Below are 17,960 nucleotides of genomic sequence, written 5' to 3' on the forward strand. Positions count from 1 at the left end.
CAGGACTCGAACCTGGAATCTTCTGCTTCGAAGGCAGACGCGTTACCCATTACGCGTCAAGCCCTTGCTTCGTGTTTTAAAAACATTTTCCAAACATTGTATTTATGCATTCATTATGACGCATAAAAGATATTTTACAAAAATAAACAACGAGCTTGCCAGGACTCGAACCTGGAATCTTCTGCTCCGTAGGCAGACGCGTTATCCATTGCGCCACAAGCCCGTTAGAGCTTGATCAAAATGCTATAGAAGCATTGCAATATTATAAATTTCCCTTCCGTTATACTCTAATAATCATCTTTAAATGGTAATACCGAGCTTGCCAGGACTCTAACCCGGAATCTTCTGCTTCGAAGGCAGACACGTTATCCATTACGCCACAAGCCCTAGCTTCGTATTATAAATAAAATTTCCAATCATTGTATTTATGCATTCTTTATGACGCATAAAAGATATTTTACGAAAATAAACATAGAGCTTGCCAGGACTCGAACCTGGAATCTTCTGCTCCGTAGGCACACGCGTAATTCATTGCGGCACAAGCCCGTTATAGGTTGATGAAAATGCTATTGAAGCATTGCAATATTATAAATTTCCCTTCGTTATACTCTAATAATCATCTTTAAATGGTAATACCGAGCTTGCCAGGACTCGAACCTGGAATTTTCTGCTTCGAAGGCAGACGCGTTATGCATTGCGCCACAAGCTCGTTAGAGCTTGATCAAAATGCTATTGAAGCATTGCAATATTATAAATTTCCCTTCCGTTATACTCTAATAATCATCTTTAAATGGTAATACCGAGCTTGCCAGGACTCTAACCCGGAATCTTCTGCTTCGAAGGCAGACACGTTATCCATTACGCCACAAGCCCTAGCTTCGTATTATAAATAAAATTTCCAAACATTGTATTTATGCATTCTTTATGACGCATAAAAGATCTTTTACGAAAATAAACATAGAGCTTGCCAGGACTCGAACCTGGAATCTTCTGCTCCGTAGGCACATGCGTAATTCATTGCGCCACAAGCCCGTTATAGGTTGATCAAAATGCTATTGAAGCATTGCAATATTATAAATTTCCCTTCGTTATACTCTAATAATCATCTTTAAATGGTAATACCGAGCTTGCCAGGAATCTAACCCGGAATCTTCTGCTTCGAAGGCAGACACGTTATCCATTACGCCACAAGCCCTAGCCGCGTATTATAAATAAAATTTCCAAACATTGTATTTATGCATTCTTTATGACGCATAAAAGATCTTTTACGAAAATAAACAACGAGCTTGCCAGGACTCGAACCTGGAATCTTCTGCTTTGAAGGCAGACACGTTATCCATTACGCCACAAGCCCTAGCTTCGCATTATAAATAAAATTTCCAAACATTGTATTTATGCATTCTTTATGACGCATTAAAGATCTTTTACGAAAATAAACATAGAGCTTGCCAGGACTCGAACCTGGAATCTTCTGCTCCGTAGGCACACGCGTAATTCATTGCGCCACAAGCCCGCTATAGGTTGATCAAAATGCTATAGAAGCATTGCAATATTATAAATTTCCCTTCCGTTGTACTCTAATAATCATCTTTAAATGGTAATACCGAGCTTGCCAGGACTCGAACCTGGAATTTTCTGCTTCGAAGGCAGACGCGTTATGCATTGCGCCACAAGCCCTAGCTTCGTATTATAAATAAAATTTCCAAACAGTGTTTTTATGCATTCTTTATGACGCATAAAAGATCTTTTACGAAAATAAACAACGAGCTTGCCAGGACTCGAACCTGGAATCTTCTGCTCCGTAGGCACACGCGTAATTCATTGCGCCACAAGCCCGTTTGAGGTTGATCAAAATGCTATTGAAGCATTGCAATATTATAAATTTCCCTTCCGTTACACTCTAATAATCATCCTTAAATGGTAATAACGAGCTTGCCAGGACTCGAACCTGGAATCTTCTGCTCCGTAGGCAGACGCGTTATCCATTGCGCCACAAGCCCGCTATAGGTTGATCAAAATGCTTTTGAAGCATTGCAATATTATAAATTTTCCCTTCCGTTATACTCTAATAATCATCTTTAAATGGTAATACCGAGCTTGCCAGGACTCTAACCCGGAATCTTCTGCTTCGAAGGCAGACACGTTATCCATTACGCCACAAGCCCTAGCTTCGTATTATAAATAAAATTTCCAAACATTGTATTTATGCATTCTTTATGACGCATAAAAGATCTTTTACGAAAATAAACAACGAGCTTGCCAGGACTCGAACCTGGAATCTTCTGCTTCGAAGGCAGACACGTTATCCATTACGCCACAAGACCTAGCTTCGTATTATAAATAAAATTTCCAAACAGTGTTTTTATGCATTCTTTATGACGCATAAAAGATCTTTTACGAAAATAAACAACGAGCTTGCCAGGACTCGAACCTGGAATCTTCTGCTTCGAAGGCAGACGCGTTATCCATAACGCCACAAGCCCGTTAGAGGTTGATCAAAATGCTATTGAAGCATTGCAATATTATAAATTTCCCTTCCGTTACACTCTAATAATCATCCTTAAATGGTAATAACGAGCTTGCCAGGACTCGAACCTGGAATCTTCTGCTTCGAAGGCAGACACGTTATCCATTACGCCACAAGCCCTAGCTTCGTATTATAAATAAAATTTCCAAACATTGTATTTATGCATTCTTTATGACGTATAAAAGATCTTTTACGAAAATAAACATAGAGCTTGCAAGGACTCGAACCTGGAATCTTCTGCTCCGTAGGCAGACGTGTTATCCATTGCGCCACAAGCCCGCTATAGGTTGATCAAAATGCTATAGAAGCATTGCAATATTATAAATTTCCCTTCCGTTATACTTTAATAATCATCTTTAAATGGTAATACCGAGCTTGCCAGGAATCTAACCCGGAATCTTCTGCTTCGAAGGCAGACACGTTATCCATTACGCCACAAGCCCTAGCTTCGTATTATAAATAAAATTTCCAAACATTGTATTTATGCATTCTTTATGACGCATAAAAGATCTTTTACGAAAATAAACAACGAGCTTGCCAGGACTCGAACCTGGAATCTTCTGCTCCGTAGGCATACGCGTTATCCATTGCGCCACAAGCCCGTTAGAGGTTGATCAAAATGCTATAGAAGCATTGCAATATTATAAATTTCCCTTCCGTTATACTCTAATAATCATCTTTAAATGGTAATACCGAGCTTGCCAGGACTCGAACCTGGAATTTTCTGCTTCGAAGGCAGACGCGTTATGCAATGCGCCACAAGCCCTAGCTTCGTATTATAAATAAAATTTCCAAACATTGTATTTATGCATTCTTTATGACGCATAAAAGATCTTTTACGAAAATAAACAACAAGCTTGCCAGGACTCGAACCTGGAATCTTCTGCTCCGTAGGCAGACGCGTTATCCATTGCGCCACAAGCCCGCTATAGGTTGATCAAAATGCTTTTGAAGCATTGCAATATTATAAATTTTCCCTTCCGTTATACTCTAATAATCATCTTTAAATGGTAATACCGAGCTTGCCAGGACTCTAACCCGGAATCTTCTGCTTCGAAGGCAGACACGTTATCCATTACGCCACAAGCCCTAGCTTCGTATTATAAATAAAATTTCCAAACATTGTATTTATGCATTCTTTATGACGCATAAAAGATCTTTTACGAAAATAAACAACGAGCTTGCCAGGACTCGAACCTGGAATCTTCTACTCCGTAGGCAGACGCGTTATCCATTGCGCCACAAGCCCGCTATAGGTTGATCAAAATGCTATAGAAGCATTGCAATATTATAAATTTCCCTTCGTTATACTCTAATAATCATCTTTAAATGGTAATACCGAGCTTGCCAGGAATCTAACCCGAAATCTTCTGCTTCGAAGGCAGACACGTTATCCATTACGCCACAAGCCGTAGCTTCGTATTATAAATAAAATTTTCAAACATTGTATTTATGCATTCTTTATGACGCATAAAAGATCTTTTACGAAAATAAACAACGAGCTTGCCAGGACTCGAACCTGGAATCTTCTGCTTCGAAGGCAGACACGTTATCCATTACGCCACAAGCCCTAGCTTCGCATTATAAATAAAATTTCCAAACATTGTATTTATGCATTCTTTATGACGCATAAAAGATCTTTTACGAAAATAAACATAGAGCTTGCCAGGACTCGAACCTGGAATCTTCTGCTCCGTAGGCACACGCGTAATTCATTGCGCCACAAGCCCGCTATAGGTTGATCAAAATGCTATAGAAGCATTGCAATATTATAAATTTCCCTTCCGTTATACTCTAATAATCATCTTTAAATGGTAATACCGAGCTTGCCAGGACTCGAACCTGGAATTTTCTGCTTCGAAGGCAGACGCGTTATGCATTGCGCCACAAGCCCTAGCTTCGTATTATAAATAAAATTTCCAAACATTGTATTTATGCATTCTTTATGACACATAAAAGATCTTTTACGAAAATAAACATAGAGCTTGCCAGGACTCGAACCTGGAATCTTCTGCTCCGTAGGCACACGCGTAATTCATTGCGCCACAAGCCCGCTATAGGTTGATCAAAATGCTATAGAAGCATTGCAATATTATAAATTTCCCTTCCGTTATACTCTAATAATCATCTTTAAATGGTAATACCGAGCTTGCCAGGAATCTAACCCGGAATCTTCTGCTTCGAAGGCAGACGCGTTATGCATTGCGCCACAAGCCCTAGCTTCGTATTATAAATAAAATTTCCAAACATTGTATTTATGCATTCTTTATGACGCATAAAAGATCTTTTACGAAAATAAACAACGAGCTTGCCAAGACTCGAACCTGGAATCTTCTGCTCCGTAGGCAGACGCGTTTTCCATTGCGCCACAAGCCCGCTATAGGTTGATCAAAATGCTTTTGAAGCATTGCAATATTATAAATTTTCCCTTCCGTTATACTCTAATAATCATCTTTAAATGGTAATACCGAGCTTGCCAGGACACTAACCCGGAATCTTCTGCTTCGAAGGCAGACGCGTTATCCATAACGCCACAAGCCCGTTAGAGCTTGATCAAAATGCTATTGAAGCATTGCAATATTATAAATTTCCCTTCCGTTATTCTCTAATAATCATCTTCAAATGGTAATGCCGAGATTGCCAGGACTCGAACCTGGAATTTTCTGCTTCGAAGGCAGACGCGTTACCCATTACGCAACAAGCCCTTGCTTCGTGTTATAAAAAAATTTTCCAAACATTGTATTTATGCATTCTTTATGACGCATAAAAGATCTTTTACAAAAATAACCGACGAGCTTGCCAGGACTCGAACCAGGAATCTTCTGCTCCGTAGGCAGACGCGTTATCCATTGCGCCACAAGCCCGTTAGAGGTTGATCAAAATGCTATTGAAGCATTGCAATATTATAAATTTCCCTTCCGTTATACTCTAATAATCATCTTTAAATGGTAATACCGAGCTTGCCAGGACTCGAACCCGGAATCTTCTGCTTCGAAGGCAGACACGTTATCCATTACGCCACAAGCCCTAGCTTCGTATTATAAATAAAATTTCCAAACATTGTATTTATGCATTCTTTATTACGCATAAAAGATCTTTTACGAAAATAAACAACGAGCTTGCCAGGACTGGAACCTGGAATCTTCTGCTTCGAAGGCAGACACGTTATCCATTACGCCACAAGCCCTAGCTTCGTATTATAAATAAAATTTCCAAACAGTGTTTTTATGCATTCTTTATGACGCATAAAAGATCTTTTACGAAAATAAACAACGAGCTTGCCAGGACTCGAACCTGGAATCTTCCGCTCCGTAGGCAGACGCGTTATCCATTGCGCCACAAGCCCTAGCTTCGTATTATAAATAAAATTTCCAAACAGTGTTTTTATGCATTCTTTATGACGCATAAAAGATCTTTTACGAAAATAAACAACGAGCTTGCCAGGACTCGAACCTGGAATCTTCCGCTCCGTAGGCAGACGCGTTATCCATTGCGCCACAAGCCCTAGCTTCGTATTATAAATAAAAATTCAAAACATTGTATTTATGCATTCTTTATGAAGCATAAAAGATCTTTTACGAAAATAAACATAGAGCTTGCCAGGACTCGAACCTGGAATCTGCTGCACCGTAGGCAGAGGCGTTAACCCTTGCGCCACAAGCCCGTTAGGTGTTGATCAAAATGCTATTGAAGCATTGCAATATTATAAATTTCCCTTCCTTTATTCTCTAATAATCATCTTTAAATGTTAATCCCGAGCTTGCCAGGAGTGGAACCGGGAATCTTCTGCTTCGAAGGCAGACGCGTTATCCATAACGCCACAAGCCCTAGCTTCGTATTATAAAAAAATTTCCAAACATTGTATTTATGCATTCTTTATGACGACTAAAAGATCTTTTACGAAAATAAACAACGAGCTTGCCAGGACTCGAACCTGGAATCTTCTGCTTCGAAGGCAGACACGTTATCCATTACGCCACAAGACCTAGCTTCGTATTATAAATAAAATTTCCAAACAGTGTTTTTATGCATTCTTTATGACGCATAAAAGATCTTTTACGAAAATAAACAACGAGCTTGCCAGGACTCGAACCTGGAATCTTCTGCTTCGAAGGCAGACGCGTTATCCATAACGCCACAAGCCCGTTAGAGGTTGATCAAAATGCTATAGAAGCATTGCAATATTATAAATTTCCCTTCCGTTATACTTTAATAATCATCTTTAAATGGTAATACCGAGCTTGCCAGGAATCTAACCCGGAATCTTCTGCTTCGAAGGCAGACACGTTATCCATTACGCCACAAGCCCTAGCTTCGTATTATAAATAAAATTTCCAAACATTGTATTTATGCATTCTTTATGACGCATAAAAGATCTTTTACGAAAATAAACAACGAGCTTGCCAGGACTCGAACCTGGAATCTTCTGCTCCGTAGGCATACGCGTTATCCATTGCGCCACAAGCCCGTTAGAGGTTGATCAAAATGCTATTGAAGCATTGCAATATTATAAATTTCCCTTCCGTTATTCTCTAATAATCATCTTTAAATGTTAATCCCGAGCTTGCCAGGAGTGGAACCGGGAATCTTCTGCTTCGAAGGCAGACGCGTTATCCATAACGCCACAAGCCCTAGCTTCGTATTATAAAAAAATTTCCAAACATTGTATTTATGCATTCTTTATGACGCCTAAAAGATCTTTTACGAAAATAAACAACGAGCTTGCCAGGACTCGAACCTGGAATCTTCTGCTTCGAAGGCAGACACGTTATCCATTACGCCACAAGACCTAGCTTCGTATTATAAATAAAATTTCCAAACAGTGTTTTTATGCATTCTTTATGACGCATAAAAGATCTTTTACGAAAATAAACAACGAGCTTGCCAGGACTCGAACCTGGAATCTTCTGTTCCGTAGGCAGACGCGTTATCCATTGCGCCACAAGCCCGCTATAGGTTGATCAAAATGCTTTTGAAGCATTGCAATATTATAAATTTTCCCTTCCGTTATACTCTAATAATCATCTTTAAATGGTAATACCGAGCTTGCCAGGACTCTAACCCGGAATCTTCTGCTTCGAAGGCAGACACGTTATCCATTACGCCACAAGCCCTAGCTTCGTATTATAAATAAAATTTCCAAACATTGTATTTATGCATTCTTTATGACGCATAAAAGATCTTTTACGAAAATAAACAACGAGCTTGCCAGGACTCGAACCTGGAATCTTCTGCTTCGAAGGCAGACACGTTATCCATTACGCCACAAGCCCTAGCTTCGTATTATAAATAAAATTTCCAAACATTGTATTTATGCATTCTTTATGACGCATAAAAGATCTTTTACGAAAATAAACATAGAGCTTGCCAGGACTCGAACCTGGAATCTTCTGCTCCGTAGGCACACGCGTAATTCATTGCGCCACAAGCCCGCTATAGGTTGATCAAAATGCTATAGAAGCATTGCAATATTATAAATTTCCCTTCCGTTATACTCTAATAATCATCTTTAAATGGCAATACCGAGCTTGCCAGGACTCTAACCCGGAATCTTCTGCTTCGAAGGCAGACACGTTATCCATTACGCCACAAGCCCTAGCTTCGTATTAAAAATAAAATTTCCAAACATTGTATTTATGCATTCTTTATGACGAATAAAAGATCTTTTACGAAAATAAACATAGAGCTTGCCAGGACTCGAACCTGGAATCTGCTGCTCCGTAGGCAGACGCGTTAACCCTTGCGCCACAAGCCCGTTAGGTGTTGATCAAAAGGCTATTGAAGCATTGCAATATTATAAATTTCCCTTCCGTTACACTCTAATAATCATCCTTAAATGGTAATAACGAGCTTGCCAGGACTCGAACCTGGAATCTTCTGCTTCGAAGGCAGACGCGTTATCCATAACGCCACAAGCCCTTTAGAGGTTGATCAAAATGCTATTGAAGCATTGCAATATTATAAATTTCCCTTCCGTTATTCTCTAATAATCATCTTTAAATGTTAATCCCGAGCTTGCCAGGACTGGAACCGGGAATCTTCTGCTTCGAAGGCAGACGCGTTACCCATTACGCCACAAGCCCTAGCTTCGTATTATAAATAAAATTTCCAAACATTGTATTTATGCATTCTTTATGACGTATAAAAGATCTTTTACGAAAATAAACATAGAGCTTGCAAGGACTAGAACCTGGAATCTTCTGCTCCGTAGGCAGACGTGTTATCCATTGCGCCACAAGCCCGTTATAGGTTGATCAAAATGCTATAGAAGCATTGCAATATTATAAATTTCCCTTCCGTTATACTTTAATAATCATCTTTAAATGGTAATACCGAGCTTGCCAGGAATCTAACCCGGAATCTTCTGCTTCGAAGGCAGACACGTTATCCATTACGCCACAAGCCCTAGCTTCGTATTATAAATAACATTTCCAAACATTGTATTTATGCATTCTTTATGACGCATAAAAGATCTTTTACGAAAATAAACAACGAGCTTGCCAGGACTCGAACCTGGAATCTTCTGCTCCGTAGGCACACGCGTAATTCATTGCGCCACAAGCCCGCTATACGTTGATCAAAATGCTATAGAAGCATTGCAATATTATAAATTTCCCTTCCGTTACACTCTAATAATCATCCTTAAGTGGTAATAACGAGCTTGCCAGGACTCGAACCTGGAATCTTCTGCTCCGTAGGCAGACGTGTTATCCATTGCGCCACAAGCCCGTTATAGGTTGATCAAAATGCTATAGAAGCATTGCAATATTATAAATTTCCCTTCCGTTATACTTTAATAATCATCTTTAAATGGTAATACCGAGCTTGCCAGGAATCTAACCCGGAATCTTCTGCTTCGAAGGCAGACACGTTATCCATTACGCCACAAGCCCTAGCTTCGTATTATAAATAAAATTTCCAAACATTGTATTTATGCATTCTTTATGACGCATAAAAGATCTTTTACGAAAATAAACAACGAGCTTGCCAGGACTCGAACCTGGAATCTTCTGCTTCGAAGGCAGACAGGTTATCCATTACGCCACAAGCCCTAGCTTCGTATTATAAATAAAATTTCCAAACATTGTATTTATGCATTCTTTATGACGCATAAAAGATCTTTTACGAAAATAAACATAGAGCTTGCCAGGACTCGAACCTGGAATCTTCTGCTCCGTAGGCACACGCGTAATTCATTGCGCCACAAGCCCGCTATACGTTGATCAAAATGCTATAGAAGCATTGCAATATTATAAATTTCCCTTCCGTTACACTCTAATAATCATCCTTAAATGGTAATAACGAGCTTGCCAGGACTCGAACCTGGAATCTTCTGCTCCGTAGGCAGACGTGTTATCCATTGCGCCACAAGCCCGTTATAGGTTGATCAAAATGCTATAGAAGCATTGCAATATTATAAATATCCCTTCCGTTATACTTTAATAATCATCTTTAAATGGTAATACCGAGCTTGCCAGGAATCTAACCCGGAATCTTCTGCTTCGAAGGCAGACACGTTATCCATTACGCCACAAGCCCTAGCTTCGTATTATAAATAAAATTTCCAAACATTGTATTTATGCATTCTTTATGACGCATAAAAGATCTTTTACGAAAATAAACAACGAGCTTGCCAGGACTCGAACCTGGAATCTTCTGCTTCGAAGGCAGACACGTTATCCATTACGCCACAAGCCCTAGCTTCGTATTATAAATAAAATTTCCAAACATTGTATTTATGCATTCTTTATGACGCATAAAAGATCTTTTACGAAAATAAACAACGAGCTTGCCAGGACTCGAACCTGGAATCTTCTGCTCCGTAGGCACACGCGTAATTCATTGCGCCACAAGCCCGCTATACGATGATCAAAATGCTATAGAAGCATTGCAATATTATAAATTTCCCTTCCGTTACACTCTAATAATCATCCTTAAGTGGTAATAACGAGCTTGCCAGGACTCGAACCTGGAATCTTCTGCTCCGTAGGTAGACGTGTTATCCATTGCGCCACAAGCCCGTTATAGGTTGATCAAAATGCTATAGAAGCATTGCAATATTATAAATTTCCCTTCCGTTATACTTTAATAATCATCTTTAAATGGTAATACCGAGCTTGCCAGGAATCTAACCCGGAATCTTCTGCTTCGAAGGCAGACACGTTATCCATTACGCCACAAGCCCTAGCTTCGTATTATAAATAAAATTTCCAAACATTGTATTTATGCATTCTTTATGACGCATAAAAGATCTTTTACGAAAATAAACAACGAGCTTGCCAGGACTCGAACCTGGAATCTTCTGCTTCGAAGGCAGACAGGTTATCCATTACGCCACAAGTCCTAGCTTCGTATTATAAATAAAATTTCCAAACATTGTATTTATGCATTCTTTATGACGCATAAAAGATCTTTTACGAAAATAAACATAGAGCTTGCCAGGACTCGAACCTGGAATCTTCTGCTCCGTAGGCACACGCGTAATTCATTGCGCCACAAGCCCGCTATACGTTGATCAAAATGCTATAGAAGCATTGCAATATTATAAATTTCCCTTCCGTTACACTCTAATAATCATCCTTAAATGGTAATAACGAGCTTGCCAGGACTCGAACCTGGAATCTTCTGCTCCGTAGGCAGACGTGTTATCCATTGCGCCACAAGCCCGTTATAGGTTGATCAAAATGCTATAGAAGCATTGCAATATTATAAATTTCCCTTCCGTTATACTTTAATAATCATCTTTAAATGGTAATACCGAGCTTGCCAGGAATCTAACCCGGAATCTTCTGCTTCGAAGGCAGACACGTTATCCATTACGCCACAAGCCCTAGCTTCGTATTATAAATAAAATTTCCAAACATTGTATTTATGCATTCTTTATGACGCATAAAAGATCTTTTACGAAAATAAACATAGACCTTGCCAGGACTCGAACCTGGAATCTTCTGCTCCGTAGGCACACGCGTAATTCATTGCGCCACAAGCCCGCTATACGTTGATCAAAATGCTATAGAAGCATTGCAATATTATAAATTTCCCTTCCGTTACACTCTAATAATCATCCTTAAATGGTAATAACGAGCTTGCCAGGACTCGAACCTGAAATCTTCTGCTTCGAAGGCAGACGCGTTATCCATAACGCCACAAGCCCTTTAGAGGTTGATCAAAATGCTATTGAAGCATTGCAATATTATAAATTTCCCTTCCGTTATTCTCTAATAATCATCTTTAAATGTTAATCCCGAGCTTGCCAGGACTGGAACCGGGAATCTTCTGCTTCGAAGGCAGACGCGTTATCCATTGCGTCACAAGCCCTAGCTTCGTATTATAAATAAAATTTCCAAACATTGAATTTATGCATTCTTTATGACGCATAAAAGATCTTTTACGAAAATAAACATAGAGCTTGCAAGGACTCGAACCTGGAAACTTCTGCTCCGTAGGCAGACGTGTTATCCATTGCGCCACAAGCCCGCTATAGGTTGATCAAAATGCTATAGAAGCATTGCAATATTATAAATTTCCCTTCCGTTATACTCTAATAATCATCTTTAAATGGTAATACCGAGCTTGCCAGGACTCTAACCCGGATTCTTCTGCTTCGAAGGCAGACACGTTATCCATTACGCCACAAGCCCTAGCTTCGTATTATAAATAAAATTTCCAAACATTGTATTTATGCATTCTTTATGACGAATAAAAGATCTTTTACGAAAATAAACATAGAGCTTGCAAGGACTCGAACCTGGAAACTTCTGCTCCGTAGGCAGACGTGTTATCCATTGCGCCACAAGCCCGCTATAGGTTGATCAAAATGCTATAGAAGCATTGCAATATTATAAATTTCCCTTCCGTTATACTCTAATAATCATCTTTAAATGGTAATACCGAGCTTGCCAGGACTCTAACCCGGATTCTTCTGCTTCGAAGGCAGACACGTTATCCATTACGCCACAAGCCCTAGCTTCGTATTATAAATAAAATTTCCAAACATTGTATTTATGCATTCTTTATGACGAATAAAAGATCTTTTACGAAAATAAACATAGAGCTTGCCAGGACTCGAACCTGGAATCTGCTGCTCCGTAGGCAGACGCGTTAACCCTTGCGCCACAAGCCTGTTAGGTGTTGATCAAAAGGCTATTGAAGCATTGCAATATTATAAATTTCCCTTCCGTTATACTCTAATAATCATCTTTAATGGTAATACCGAGCTTGCCAGGACTCGAACCCGGAATCTTCTGCTTCGAAGGCAGACACGTTATCCATTACGCCACAAGCCCTAGCTTCGTATTATAAATAAAATTTCCAAACATTGAATTTATGCATTCTTTATGACGCATAAAAGATCTTTTACGAAAATAAACATAGAGCTTGCAAGGACTCGAACCTGGAAACTTCTGCTCCGTAGGCAGACGTGTTATCCATTGCGCCACAAGCCCGCTATAGGTTGATCAAAATGCTATAGAAGCATTGCAATATTATAAATTTCCCTTCCGTTATACTCTAATAATCATCTTTAAATGGTAATACCGAGCTTGCCAGGACTCTAACCCGGATTCTTCTGCTTCGAAGGCAGACACGTTATCCATTACGCCACAAGCCCTAGCTTCGTATTATAAATAAAATTTCCAAACATTGTATTTATGCATTCTTTATGACGAATAAAAGATCTTTTACGAAAATAAACATAGAGCTTGCCAGGACTCGAACCTGGAATCTGCTGCTCCGTAGGCAGACGCGTTAACCCTTGCGCCACAAGCCCGTTAGGTGTTGATCAAAAGGCTATTGAAGCATTGCAATATTATAAATTTCCCTTCCGTTACACTCTAATAATCATCCTTAAATGGTAATAACGAGCTTGCCAGGACTCGAACCTGAAATCTTCTGCTTCGAAGGCAGACGCGTTATCCATAACGCCACAAGCCCTTTAGAGGTTGATCAAAATGCTATTGAAGCATTGCAATATTATAAATTTCCCTTCCGTTATTCTCTAATAATCATCTTTAAATGTTAATCCCGAGCTTGCCAGGACTGGAACCGGGAATCTTCTGCTTCGAAGGCAGACGCGTTATCCATTGCGTCACAAGCCCTAGCTTCGTATTATAAATAAAATTTCCAAACATTGAATTTATGCATTCTTTATGACGCATAAAAGATCTTTTACGAAAATAAACATAGAGCTTGCAAGGACTCGAACCTGGAAACTTCTGCTCCGTAGGCAGACGTGTTATCCATTGCGCCACAAGCCCGCTATAGGTTGATCAAAATGCTATAGAAGCATTGCAATATTATAAATTTCCCTTCCGTTATACTCTAATAATCATCTTTAAATGGTAATACCGAGCTTGCCAGGACTCTAACCCGGATTCTTCTGCTTCGAAGGCAGACACGTTATCCATTACGCCACAAGCCCTAGCTTCGTATTATAAATAAAATTTCCAAACATTGTATTTATGCATTCTTTATGACGAATAAAAGATCTTTTACGAAAATAAACATAGAGCTTGCAAGGACTCGAACCTGGAAACTTCTGCTCCGTAGGCAGACGTGTTATCCATTGCGCCACAAGCCCGCTATAGGTTGATCAAAATGCTATAGAAGCATTGCAATATTATAAATTTCCCTTCCGTTATACTCTAATAATCATCTTTAAATGGTAATAACGAGCTTGCCAGGACTCGAACCTGGAATCTTCTGCTCCGTAGGCAGACGTGTTATCCATTGCGCCACAAGCCCGTTATAGGTTGATCAAAATGCTATAGAAGCATTGCAATATTATAAATATCCCTTCCGTTATACTTTAATAATCATCTTTAAATGGTAATACCGAGCTTGCCAGGAATCTAACCCGGAATCTTCTGCTTCGAAGGCAGACACGTTATCCATTACGCCACAAGCCCTAGCTTCGTATTATAAATAAAATTTCCAAACATTGTATTTATGCATTCTTTATGACGCATAAAAGATCTTTTACGAAAATAAACAACGAGCTTGCCAGGACTCGAACCTGGAATCTTCTGCTTCGAAGGCAGACACGTTATCCATTACGCCACAAGCCCTAGCTTCGTATTATAAATAAAATTTCCAAACATTGTATTTATGCATTCTTTATGACGCATAAAAGATCTTTTACGAAAATAAACAACGAGCTTGCCAGGACTCGAACCTGGAATCTTCTGCTCCGTAGGCACACGCGTAATTCATTGCGCCACAAGCCCGCTATACGATGATCAAAATGCTATAGAAGCATTGCAATATTATAAATTTCCCTTCCGTTACACTCTAATAATCATCCTTAAGTGGTAATAACGAGCTTGCCAGGACTCGAACCTGGAATCTTCTGCTCCGTAGGTAGACGTGTTATCCATTGCGCCACAAGCCCGTTATAGGTTGATCAAAATGCTATAGAAGCATTGCAATATTATAAATTTCCCTTCCGTTATACTTTAATAATCATCTTTAAATGGTAATACCGAGCTTGCCAGGAATCTAACCCGGAATCTTCTGCTTCGAAGGCAGACACGTTATCCATTACGCCACAAGCCCTAGCTTCGTATTATAAATAAAATTTCCAAACATTGTATTTATGCATTCTTTATGACGCATAAAAGATCTTTTACGAAAATAAACAACGAGCTTGCCAGGACTCGAACCTGGAATCTTCTGCTTCGAAGGCAGACAGGTTATCCATTACGCCACAAGCCCTAGCTTCGTATTATAAATAAAATTTCCAAACATTGTATTTATGCATTCTTTATGACGCATAAAAGATCTTTTACGAAAATAAACATAGAGCTTGCCAGGACTCGAACCTGGAATCTTCTGCTCCGTAGGCACACGCGTAATTCATTGCGCCACAAGCCCGCTATACGATGATCAAAATGCTATAGAAGCATTGCAATATTATAAATTTCCCTTCCGTTACACTCTAATAATCATCCTTAAGTGGTAATAACGAGCTTGCCAGGACTCGAACCTGGAATCTTCTGCTCCGTAGGTAGACGTGTTATCCATTGCGCCACAAGCCCGTTATAGGTTGATCAAAATGCTATAGAAGCATTGCAATATTATAAATTTCCCTTCCGTTATACTTTAATAATCATCTTTAAATGGTAATACCGAGCTTGCCAGGAATCTAACCCGGAATCTTCTGCTTCGAAGGCAGACACGTTATCCATTACGCCACAAGCCCTAGCTTCGTATTATAAATAAAATTTCCAAACATTGTATTTATGCATTCTTTATGACGCATAAAAGATCTTTTACGAAAATAAACAACGAGCTTGCCAGGACTCGAACCTGGAATCTTCTGCTTCGAAGGCAGACAGGTTATCCATTACGCCACAAGTCCTAGCTTCGTATTATAAATAAAATTTCCAAACATTGTATTTATGCATTCTTTATGACGCATAAAAGATCTTTTACGAAAATAAACATAGAGCTTGCCAGGACTCGAACCTGGAATCTTCTGCTCCGTAGGCACACGCGTAATTCATTGCGCCACAAGCCCGCTATACGTTGATCAAAATGCTATAGAAGCATTGCAATATTATAAATTTCCCTTCCGTTACACTCTAATAATCATCCTTAAATGGTAATAACGAGCTTGCCAGGACTCGAACCTGGAATCTTCTGCTCCGTAGGCAGACGTGTTATCCATTGCGCCACAAGCCCGTTATAGGTTGATCAAAATGCTATAGAAGCATTGCAATATTATAAATTTCCCTTCCGTTATACTTTAATAATCATCTTTAAATGGTAATACCGAGCTTGCCAGGAATCTAACCCGGAATCTTCTGCTTCGAAGGCAGACACGTTATCCATTACGCCACAAGCCCTAGCTTCGTATTATAAATAAAATTTCCAAACATTGTATTTATGCATTCTTTATGACGCATAAAAGATCTTTTACGAAAATAAACATAGACCTTGCCAGGACTCGAACCTGGAATCTTCTGCTCCGTAGGCACACGCGTAATTCATTGCGCCACAAGCCCGCTATACGTTGATCAAAATGCTATAGAAGCATTGCAATATTATAAATTTCCCTTCCGTTACACTCTAATAATCATCCTTAAATGGTAATAACGAGCTTGCCAGGACTCGAACCTGAAATCTTCTGCTTCGAAGGCAGACGCGTTATCCATAACGCCACAAGCCCTTTAGAGGTTGATCAAAATGCTATTGAAGCATTGCAATATTATAAATTTCCCTTCCGTTATTCTCTAATAATCATCTTTAAATGTTAATCCCGAGCTTGCCAGGACTGGAACCGGGAATCTTCTGCTTCGAAGGCAGACGCGTTATCCATTGCGTCACAAGCCCTAGCTTCGTATTATAAATAAAATTTCCAAACATTGAATTTATGCATTCTTTATGACGCATAAAAGATCTTTTACGAAAATAAACATAGAGCTTGCAAGGACTCGAACCTGGAAACTTCTGCTCCGTAGGCAGACGTGTTATCCATTGCGCCACAAGCCCGCTATAGGTTGATCAAAATGCTATAGAAGCATTGCAATATTATAAATTTCCCTTCCGTTATACTCTAATAATCATCTTTAAATGGTAATACCGAGCTTGCCAGGACTCTAACCCGGATTCTTCTGCTTCGAAGGCAGACACGTTATCCATTACGCCACAAGCCCTAGCTTCGTATTATAAATAAAATTTCCAAACATTGTATTTATGCATTCTTTATGACGAATAAAAGATCTTTTACGAAAATAAACATAGAGCTTGCAAGGACTCGAACCTGGAAACTTCTGCTCCGTAGGCAGACGTGTTATCCATTGCGCCACAAGCCCGCTATAGGTTGATCAAAATGCTATAGAAGCATTGCAATATTATAAATTTCCCTTCCGTTATACTCTAATAATCATCTTTAAATGGTAATACCGAGCTTGCCAGGACTCTAACCCGGATTCTTCTGCTTCGAAGGCAGACACGTTATCCATTACGCCACAAGCCCTAGCTTCGTATTATAAATAAAATTTCCAAACATTGTATTTATGCATTCTTTATGACGAATAAAAGATCTTTTACGAAAATAAACATAGAGCTTGCCAGGACTCGAACCTGGAATCTGCTGCTCCGTAGGCAGACGCGTTAACCCTTGCGCCACAAGCCTGTTAGGTGTTGATCAAAAGGCTATTGAAGCATTGCAATATTATAAATTTCCCTTCCGTTATACTCTAATAATCATCTTTAATGGTAATACCGAGCTTGCCAGGACTCGAACCCGGAATCTTCTGCTTCGAAGGCAGACACGTTATCCATTACGCCACAAGCCCTAGCTTCGTATTATAAATAAAATTTCCAAACATTGAATTTATGCATTCTTTATGACGCATAAAAGATCTTTTACGAAAATAAACATAGAGCTTGCAAGGACTCGAACCTGGAAACTTCTGCTCCGTAGGCAGAC

At 39.5% G+C, this 17,960-nt stretch overlaps 59 non-coding genes across 59 annotated transcripts; all 59 read right to left on the reverse strand.

The window, feature by feature from the left end:
- Nucleotides 1-150: 150 nt before the first annotated feature.
- Nucleotides 151-223, reverse strand: TRNAR-ACG (transfer RNA arginine (anticodon ACG)). Its single transcript has one exon. It is a non-coding gene; the product is annotated as a tRNA-Arg (tRNA).
- A 91-nt stretch (nucleotides 224-314) lies between these two features.
- TRNAR-UCG (transfer RNA arginine (anticodon UCG)) lies at nucleotides 315-387 on the reverse strand. Its single transcript has one exon. It is a non-coding gene; the product is annotated as a tRNA-Arg (tRNA).
- A 413-nt stretch (nucleotides 388-800) lies between these two features.
- TRNAR-UCG (transfer RNA arginine (anticodon UCG)) lies at nucleotides 801-873 on the reverse strand. Its single transcript has one exon. It is a non-coding gene; the product is annotated as a tRNA-Arg (tRNA).
- Nucleotides 874-1,122: 249 nt separating this feature from the next.
- TRNAR-UCG (transfer RNA arginine (anticodon UCG)) lies at nucleotides 1,123-1,195 on the reverse strand. Its single transcript has one exon. It is a non-coding gene; the product is annotated as a tRNA-Arg (tRNA).
- A 732-nt stretch (nucleotides 1,196-1,927) lies between these two features.
- TRNAR-ACG (transfer RNA arginine (anticodon ACG)) lies at nucleotides 1,928-2,000 on the reverse strand. The gene has a single exon. It is a non-coding gene; the product is annotated as a tRNA-Arg (tRNA).
- A 92-nt stretch (nucleotides 2,001-2,092) lies between these two features.
- On the reverse strand, nucleotides 2,093-2,165 carry TRNAR-UCG (transfer RNA arginine (anticodon UCG)). Its single transcript has one exon. It is a non-coding gene; the product is annotated as a tRNA-Arg (tRNA).
- Nucleotides 2,166-2,251: 86 nt separating this feature from the next.
- On the reverse strand, nucleotides 2,252-2,324 carry TRNAR-UCG (transfer RNA arginine (anticodon UCG)). The gene has a single exon. It is a non-coding gene; the product is annotated as a tRNA-Arg (tRNA).
- Nucleotides 2,325-2,410: 86 nt separating this feature from the next.
- On the reverse strand, nucleotides 2,411-2,483 carry TRNAR-UCG (transfer RNA arginine (anticodon UCG)). Its single transcript has one exon. It is a non-coding gene; the product is annotated as a tRNA-Arg (tRNA).
- Nucleotides 2,484-2,574: 91 nt separating this feature from the next.
- On the reverse strand, nucleotides 2,575-2,647 carry TRNAR-UCG (transfer RNA arginine (anticodon UCG)). The gene has a single exon. It is a non-coding gene; the product is annotated as a tRNA-Arg (tRNA).
- Nucleotides 2,648-2,897: 250 nt separating this feature from the next.
- TRNAR-UCG (transfer RNA arginine (anticodon UCG)) lies at nucleotides 2,898-2,970 on the reverse strand. The gene has a single exon. It is a non-coding gene; the product is annotated as a tRNA-Arg (tRNA).
- Nucleotides 2,971-3,056: 86 nt separating this feature from the next.
- TRNAR-ACG (transfer RNA arginine (anticodon ACG)) lies at nucleotides 3,057-3,129 on the reverse strand. The gene has a single exon. It is a non-coding gene; the product is annotated as a tRNA-Arg (tRNA).
- Nucleotides 3,130-3,379: 250 nt separating this feature from the next.
- Nucleotides 3,380-3,452, reverse strand: TRNAR-ACG (transfer RNA arginine (anticodon ACG)). The gene has a single exon. It is a non-coding gene; the product is annotated as a tRNA-Arg (tRNA).
- A 92-nt stretch (nucleotides 3,453-3,544) lies between these two features.
- On the reverse strand, nucleotides 3,545-3,617 carry TRNAR-UCG (transfer RNA arginine (anticodon UCG)). The gene has a single exon. It is a non-coding gene; the product is annotated as a tRNA-Arg (tRNA).
- An 86-nt stretch (nucleotides 3,618-3,703) lies between these two features.
- Nucleotides 3,704-3,776, reverse strand: TRNAR-ACG (transfer RNA arginine (anticodon ACG)). The gene has a single exon. It is a non-coding gene; the product is annotated as a tRNA-Arg (tRNA).
- Nucleotides 3,777-4,025: 249 nt separating this feature from the next.
- TRNAR-UCG (transfer RNA arginine (anticodon UCG)) lies at nucleotides 4,026-4,098 on the reverse strand. The gene has a single exon. It is a non-coding gene; the product is annotated as a tRNA-Arg (tRNA).
- A 732-nt stretch (nucleotides 4,099-4,830) lies between these two features.
- On the reverse strand, nucleotides 4,831-4,903 carry TRNAR-ACG (transfer RNA arginine (anticodon ACG)). Its single transcript has one exon. It is a non-coding gene; the product is annotated as a tRNA-Arg (tRNA).
- A 415-nt stretch (nucleotides 4,904-5,318) lies between these two features.
- On the reverse strand, nucleotides 5,319-5,391 carry TRNAR-ACG (transfer RNA arginine (anticodon ACG)). The gene has a single exon. It is a non-coding gene; the product is annotated as a tRNA-Arg (tRNA).
- A 91-nt stretch (nucleotides 5,392-5,482) lies between these two features.
- On the reverse strand, nucleotides 5,483-5,555 carry TRNAR-UCG (transfer RNA arginine (anticodon UCG)). Its single transcript has one exon. It is a non-coding gene; the product is annotated as a tRNA-Arg (tRNA).
- Nucleotides 5,556-5,641: 86 nt separating this feature from the next.
- TRNAR-UCG (transfer RNA arginine (anticodon UCG)) lies at nucleotides 5,642-5,714 on the reverse strand. The gene has a single exon. It is a non-coding gene; the product is annotated as a tRNA-Arg (tRNA).
- Nucleotides 5,715-5,800: 86 nt separating this feature from the next.
- TRNAR-ACG (transfer RNA arginine (anticodon ACG)) lies at nucleotides 5,801-5,873 on the reverse strand. The gene has a single exon. It is a non-coding gene; the product is annotated as a tRNA-Arg (tRNA).
- An 86-nt stretch (nucleotides 5,874-5,959) lies between these two features.
- TRNAR-ACG (transfer RNA arginine (anticodon ACG)) lies at nucleotides 5,960-6,032 on the reverse strand. Its single transcript has one exon. It is a non-coding gene; the product is annotated as a tRNA-Arg (tRNA).
- A 408-nt stretch (nucleotides 6,033-6,440) lies between these two features.
- TRNAR-UCG (transfer RNA arginine (anticodon UCG)) lies at nucleotides 6,441-6,513 on the reverse strand. The gene has a single exon. It is a non-coding gene; the product is annotated as a tRNA-Arg (tRNA).
- Nucleotides 6,514-6,599: 86 nt separating this feature from the next.
- Nucleotides 6,600-6,672, reverse strand: TRNAR-UCG (transfer RNA arginine (anticodon UCG)). The gene has a single exon. It is a non-coding gene; the product is annotated as a tRNA-Arg (tRNA).
- Nucleotides 6,673-6,763: 91 nt separating this feature from the next.
- Nucleotides 6,764-6,836, reverse strand: TRNAR-UCG (transfer RNA arginine (anticodon UCG)). Its single transcript has one exon. It is a non-coding gene; the product is annotated as a tRNA-Arg (tRNA).
- An 86-nt stretch (nucleotides 6,837-6,922) lies between these two features.
- TRNAR-ACG (transfer RNA arginine (anticodon ACG)) lies at nucleotides 6,923-6,995 on the reverse strand. Its single transcript has one exon. It is a non-coding gene; the product is annotated as a tRNA-Arg (tRNA).
- A 249-nt stretch (nucleotides 6,996-7,244) lies between these two features.
- Nucleotides 7,245-7,317, reverse strand: TRNAR-UCG (transfer RNA arginine (anticodon UCG)). The gene has a single exon. It is a non-coding gene; the product is annotated as a tRNA-Arg (tRNA).
- An 86-nt stretch (nucleotides 7,318-7,403) lies between these two features.
- TRNAR-ACG (transfer RNA arginine (anticodon ACG)) lies at nucleotides 7,404-7,476 on the reverse strand. The gene has a single exon. It is a non-coding gene; the product is annotated as a tRNA-Arg (tRNA).
- Nucleotides 7,477-7,568: 92 nt separating this feature from the next.
- On the reverse strand, nucleotides 7,569-7,641 carry TRNAR-UCG (transfer RNA arginine (anticodon UCG)). The gene has a single exon. It is a non-coding gene; the product is annotated as a tRNA-Arg (tRNA).
- An 86-nt stretch (nucleotides 7,642-7,727) lies between these two features.
- Nucleotides 7,728-7,800, reverse strand: TRNAR-UCG (transfer RNA arginine (anticodon UCG)). The gene has a single exon. It is a non-coding gene; the product is annotated as a tRNA-Arg (tRNA).
- Nucleotides 7,801-8,050: 250 nt separating this feature from the next.
- Nucleotides 8,051-8,123, reverse strand: TRNAR-UCG (transfer RNA arginine (anticodon UCG)). Its single transcript has one exon. It is a non-coding gene; the product is annotated as a tRNA-Arg (tRNA).
- An 86-nt stretch (nucleotides 8,124-8,209) lies between these two features.
- Nucleotides 8,210-8,282, reverse strand: TRNAR-ACG (transfer RNA arginine (anticodon ACG)). The gene has a single exon. It is a non-coding gene; the product is annotated as a tRNA-Arg (tRNA).
- A 91-nt stretch (nucleotides 8,283-8,373) lies between these two features.
- Nucleotides 8,374-8,446, reverse strand: TRNAR-UCG (transfer RNA arginine (anticodon UCG)). The gene has a single exon. It is a non-coding gene; the product is annotated as a tRNA-Arg (tRNA).
- Nucleotides 8,447-8,860: 414 nt separating this feature from the next.
- TRNAR-UCG (transfer RNA arginine (anticodon UCG)) lies at nucleotides 8,861-8,933 on the reverse strand. The gene has a single exon. It is a non-coding gene; the product is annotated as a tRNA-Arg (tRNA).
- A 250-nt stretch (nucleotides 8,934-9,183) lies between these two features.
- Nucleotides 9,184-9,256, reverse strand: TRNAR-ACG (transfer RNA arginine (anticodon ACG)). Its single transcript has one exon. It is a non-coding gene; the product is annotated as a tRNA-Arg (tRNA).
- Nucleotides 9,257-9,347: 91 nt separating this feature from the next.
- TRNAR-UCG (transfer RNA arginine (anticodon UCG)) lies at nucleotides 9,348-9,420 on the reverse strand. Its single transcript has one exon. It is a non-coding gene; the product is annotated as a tRNA-Arg (tRNA).
- An 86-nt stretch (nucleotides 9,421-9,506) lies between these two features.
- On the reverse strand, nucleotides 9,507-9,579 carry TRNAR-UCG (transfer RNA arginine (anticodon UCG)). Its single transcript has one exon. It is a non-coding gene; the product is annotated as a tRNA-Arg (tRNA).
- A 250-nt stretch (nucleotides 9,580-9,829) lies between these two features.
- Nucleotides 9,830-9,902, reverse strand: TRNAR-ACG (transfer RNA arginine (anticodon ACG)). Its single transcript has one exon. It is a non-coding gene; the product is annotated as a tRNA-Arg (tRNA).
- A 91-nt stretch (nucleotides 9,903-9,993) lies between these two features.
- Nucleotides 9,994-10,066, reverse strand: TRNAR-UCG (transfer RNA arginine (anticodon UCG)). The gene has a single exon. It is a non-coding gene; the product is annotated as a tRNA-Arg (tRNA).
- An 86-nt stretch (nucleotides 10,067-10,152) lies between these two features.
- On the reverse strand, nucleotides 10,153-10,225 carry TRNAR-UCG (transfer RNA arginine (anticodon UCG)). Its single transcript has one exon. It is a non-coding gene; the product is annotated as a tRNA-Arg (tRNA).
- Nucleotides 10,226-10,639: 414 nt separating this feature from the next.
- On the reverse strand, nucleotides 10,640-10,712 carry TRNAR-UCG (transfer RNA arginine (anticodon UCG)). The gene has a single exon. It is a non-coding gene; the product is annotated as a tRNA-Arg (tRNA).
- Nucleotides 10,713-11,121: 409 nt separating this feature from the next.
- Nucleotides 11,122-11,194, reverse strand: TRNAR-ACG (transfer RNA arginine (anticodon ACG)). The gene has a single exon. It is a non-coding gene; the product is annotated as a tRNA-Arg (tRNA).
- A 91-nt stretch (nucleotides 11,195-11,285) lies between these two features.
- TRNAR-UCG (transfer RNA arginine (anticodon UCG)) lies at nucleotides 11,286-11,358 on the reverse strand. The gene has a single exon. It is a non-coding gene; the product is annotated as a tRNA-Arg (tRNA).
- Nucleotides 11,359-12,095: 737 nt separating this feature from the next.
- On the reverse strand, nucleotides 12,096-12,168 carry TRNAR-UCG (transfer RNA arginine (anticodon UCG)). Its single transcript has one exon. It is a non-coding gene; the product is annotated as a tRNA-Arg (tRNA).
- A 250-nt stretch (nucleotides 12,169-12,418) lies between these two features.
- On the reverse strand, nucleotides 12,419-12,491 carry TRNAR-UCG (transfer RNA arginine (anticodon UCG)). Its single transcript has one exon. It is a non-coding gene; the product is annotated as a tRNA-Arg (tRNA).
- Nucleotides 12,492-12,740: 249 nt separating this feature from the next.
- On the reverse strand, nucleotides 12,741-12,813 carry TRNAR-UCG (transfer RNA arginine (anticodon UCG)). The gene has a single exon. It is a non-coding gene; the product is annotated as a tRNA-Arg (tRNA).
- A 250-nt stretch (nucleotides 12,814-13,063) lies between these two features.
- TRNAR-UCG (transfer RNA arginine (anticodon UCG)) lies at nucleotides 13,064-13,136 on the reverse strand. Its single transcript has one exon. It is a non-coding gene; the product is annotated as a tRNA-Arg (tRNA).
- Nucleotides 13,137-13,222: 86 nt separating this feature from the next.
- On the reverse strand, nucleotides 13,223-13,295 carry TRNAR-ACG (transfer RNA arginine (anticodon ACG)). The gene has a single exon. It is a non-coding gene; the product is annotated as a tRNA-Arg (tRNA).
- A 578-nt stretch (nucleotides 13,296-13,873) lies between these two features.
- On the reverse strand, nucleotides 13,874-13,946 carry TRNAR-UCG (transfer RNA arginine (anticodon UCG)). Its single transcript has one exon. It is a non-coding gene; the product is annotated as a tRNA-Arg (tRNA).
- A 250-nt stretch (nucleotides 13,947-14,196) lies between these two features.
- Nucleotides 14,197-14,269, reverse strand: TRNAR-ACG (transfer RNA arginine (anticodon ACG)). The gene has a single exon. It is a non-coding gene; the product is annotated as a tRNA-Arg (tRNA).
- Nucleotides 14,270-14,360: 91 nt separating this feature from the next.
- Nucleotides 14,361-14,433, reverse strand: TRNAR-UCG (transfer RNA arginine (anticodon UCG)). Its single transcript has one exon. It is a non-coding gene; the product is annotated as a tRNA-Arg (tRNA).
- An 86-nt stretch (nucleotides 14,434-14,519) lies between these two features.
- TRNAR-UCG (transfer RNA arginine (anticodon UCG)) lies at nucleotides 14,520-14,592 on the reverse strand. Its single transcript has one exon. It is a non-coding gene; the product is annotated as a tRNA-Arg (tRNA).
- A 414-nt stretch (nucleotides 14,593-15,006) lies between these two features.
- On the reverse strand, nucleotides 15,007-15,079 carry TRNAR-UCG (transfer RNA arginine (anticodon UCG)). The gene has a single exon. It is a non-coding gene; the product is annotated as a tRNA-Arg (tRNA).
- An 86-nt stretch (nucleotides 15,080-15,165) lies between these two features.
- Nucleotides 15,166-15,238, reverse strand: TRNAR-UCG (transfer RNA arginine (anticodon UCG)). Its single transcript has one exon. It is a non-coding gene; the product is annotated as a tRNA-Arg (tRNA).
- Nucleotides 15,239-15,652: 414 nt separating this feature from the next.
- TRNAR-UCG (transfer RNA arginine (anticodon UCG)) lies at nucleotides 15,653-15,725 on the reverse strand. Its single transcript has one exon. It is a non-coding gene; the product is annotated as a tRNA-Arg (tRNA).
- Nucleotides 15,726-16,134: 409 nt separating this feature from the next.
- TRNAR-ACG (transfer RNA arginine (anticodon ACG)) lies at nucleotides 16,135-16,207 on the reverse strand. Its single transcript has one exon. It is a non-coding gene; the product is annotated as a tRNA-Arg (tRNA).
- Nucleotides 16,208-16,298: 91 nt separating this feature from the next.
- On the reverse strand, nucleotides 16,299-16,371 carry TRNAR-UCG (transfer RNA arginine (anticodon UCG)). Its single transcript has one exon. It is a non-coding gene; the product is annotated as a tRNA-Arg (tRNA).
- A 737-nt stretch (nucleotides 16,372-17,108) lies between these two features.
- Nucleotides 17,109-17,181, reverse strand: TRNAR-UCG (transfer RNA arginine (anticodon UCG)). The gene has a single exon. It is a non-coding gene; the product is annotated as a tRNA-Arg (tRNA).
- A 250-nt stretch (nucleotides 17,182-17,431) lies between these two features.
- Nucleotides 17,432-17,504, reverse strand: TRNAR-UCG (transfer RNA arginine (anticodon UCG)). The gene has a single exon. It is a non-coding gene; the product is annotated as a tRNA-Arg (tRNA).
- A 249-nt stretch (nucleotides 17,505-17,753) lies between these two features.
- On the reverse strand, nucleotides 17,754-17,826 carry TRNAR-UCG (transfer RNA arginine (anticodon UCG)). The gene has a single exon. It is a non-coding gene; the product is annotated as a tRNA-Arg (tRNA).
- Between the last annotated feature and the right edge of the window lie 134 nt (nucleotides 17,827-17,960).

Source organism: Phalangium opilio, unplaced genomic scaffold (genome assembly GCF_054372755.1).
Source record: "Phalangium opilio isolate 3A_F unplaced genomic scaffold, DU_Popi_V2 ptg000037l_1, whole genome shotgun sequence".
In the NCBI taxonomy this organism is placed as follows: Eukaryota; Metazoa; Arthropoda; class Arachnida; order Opiliones; family Phalangiidae; genus Phalangium; species Phalangium opilio.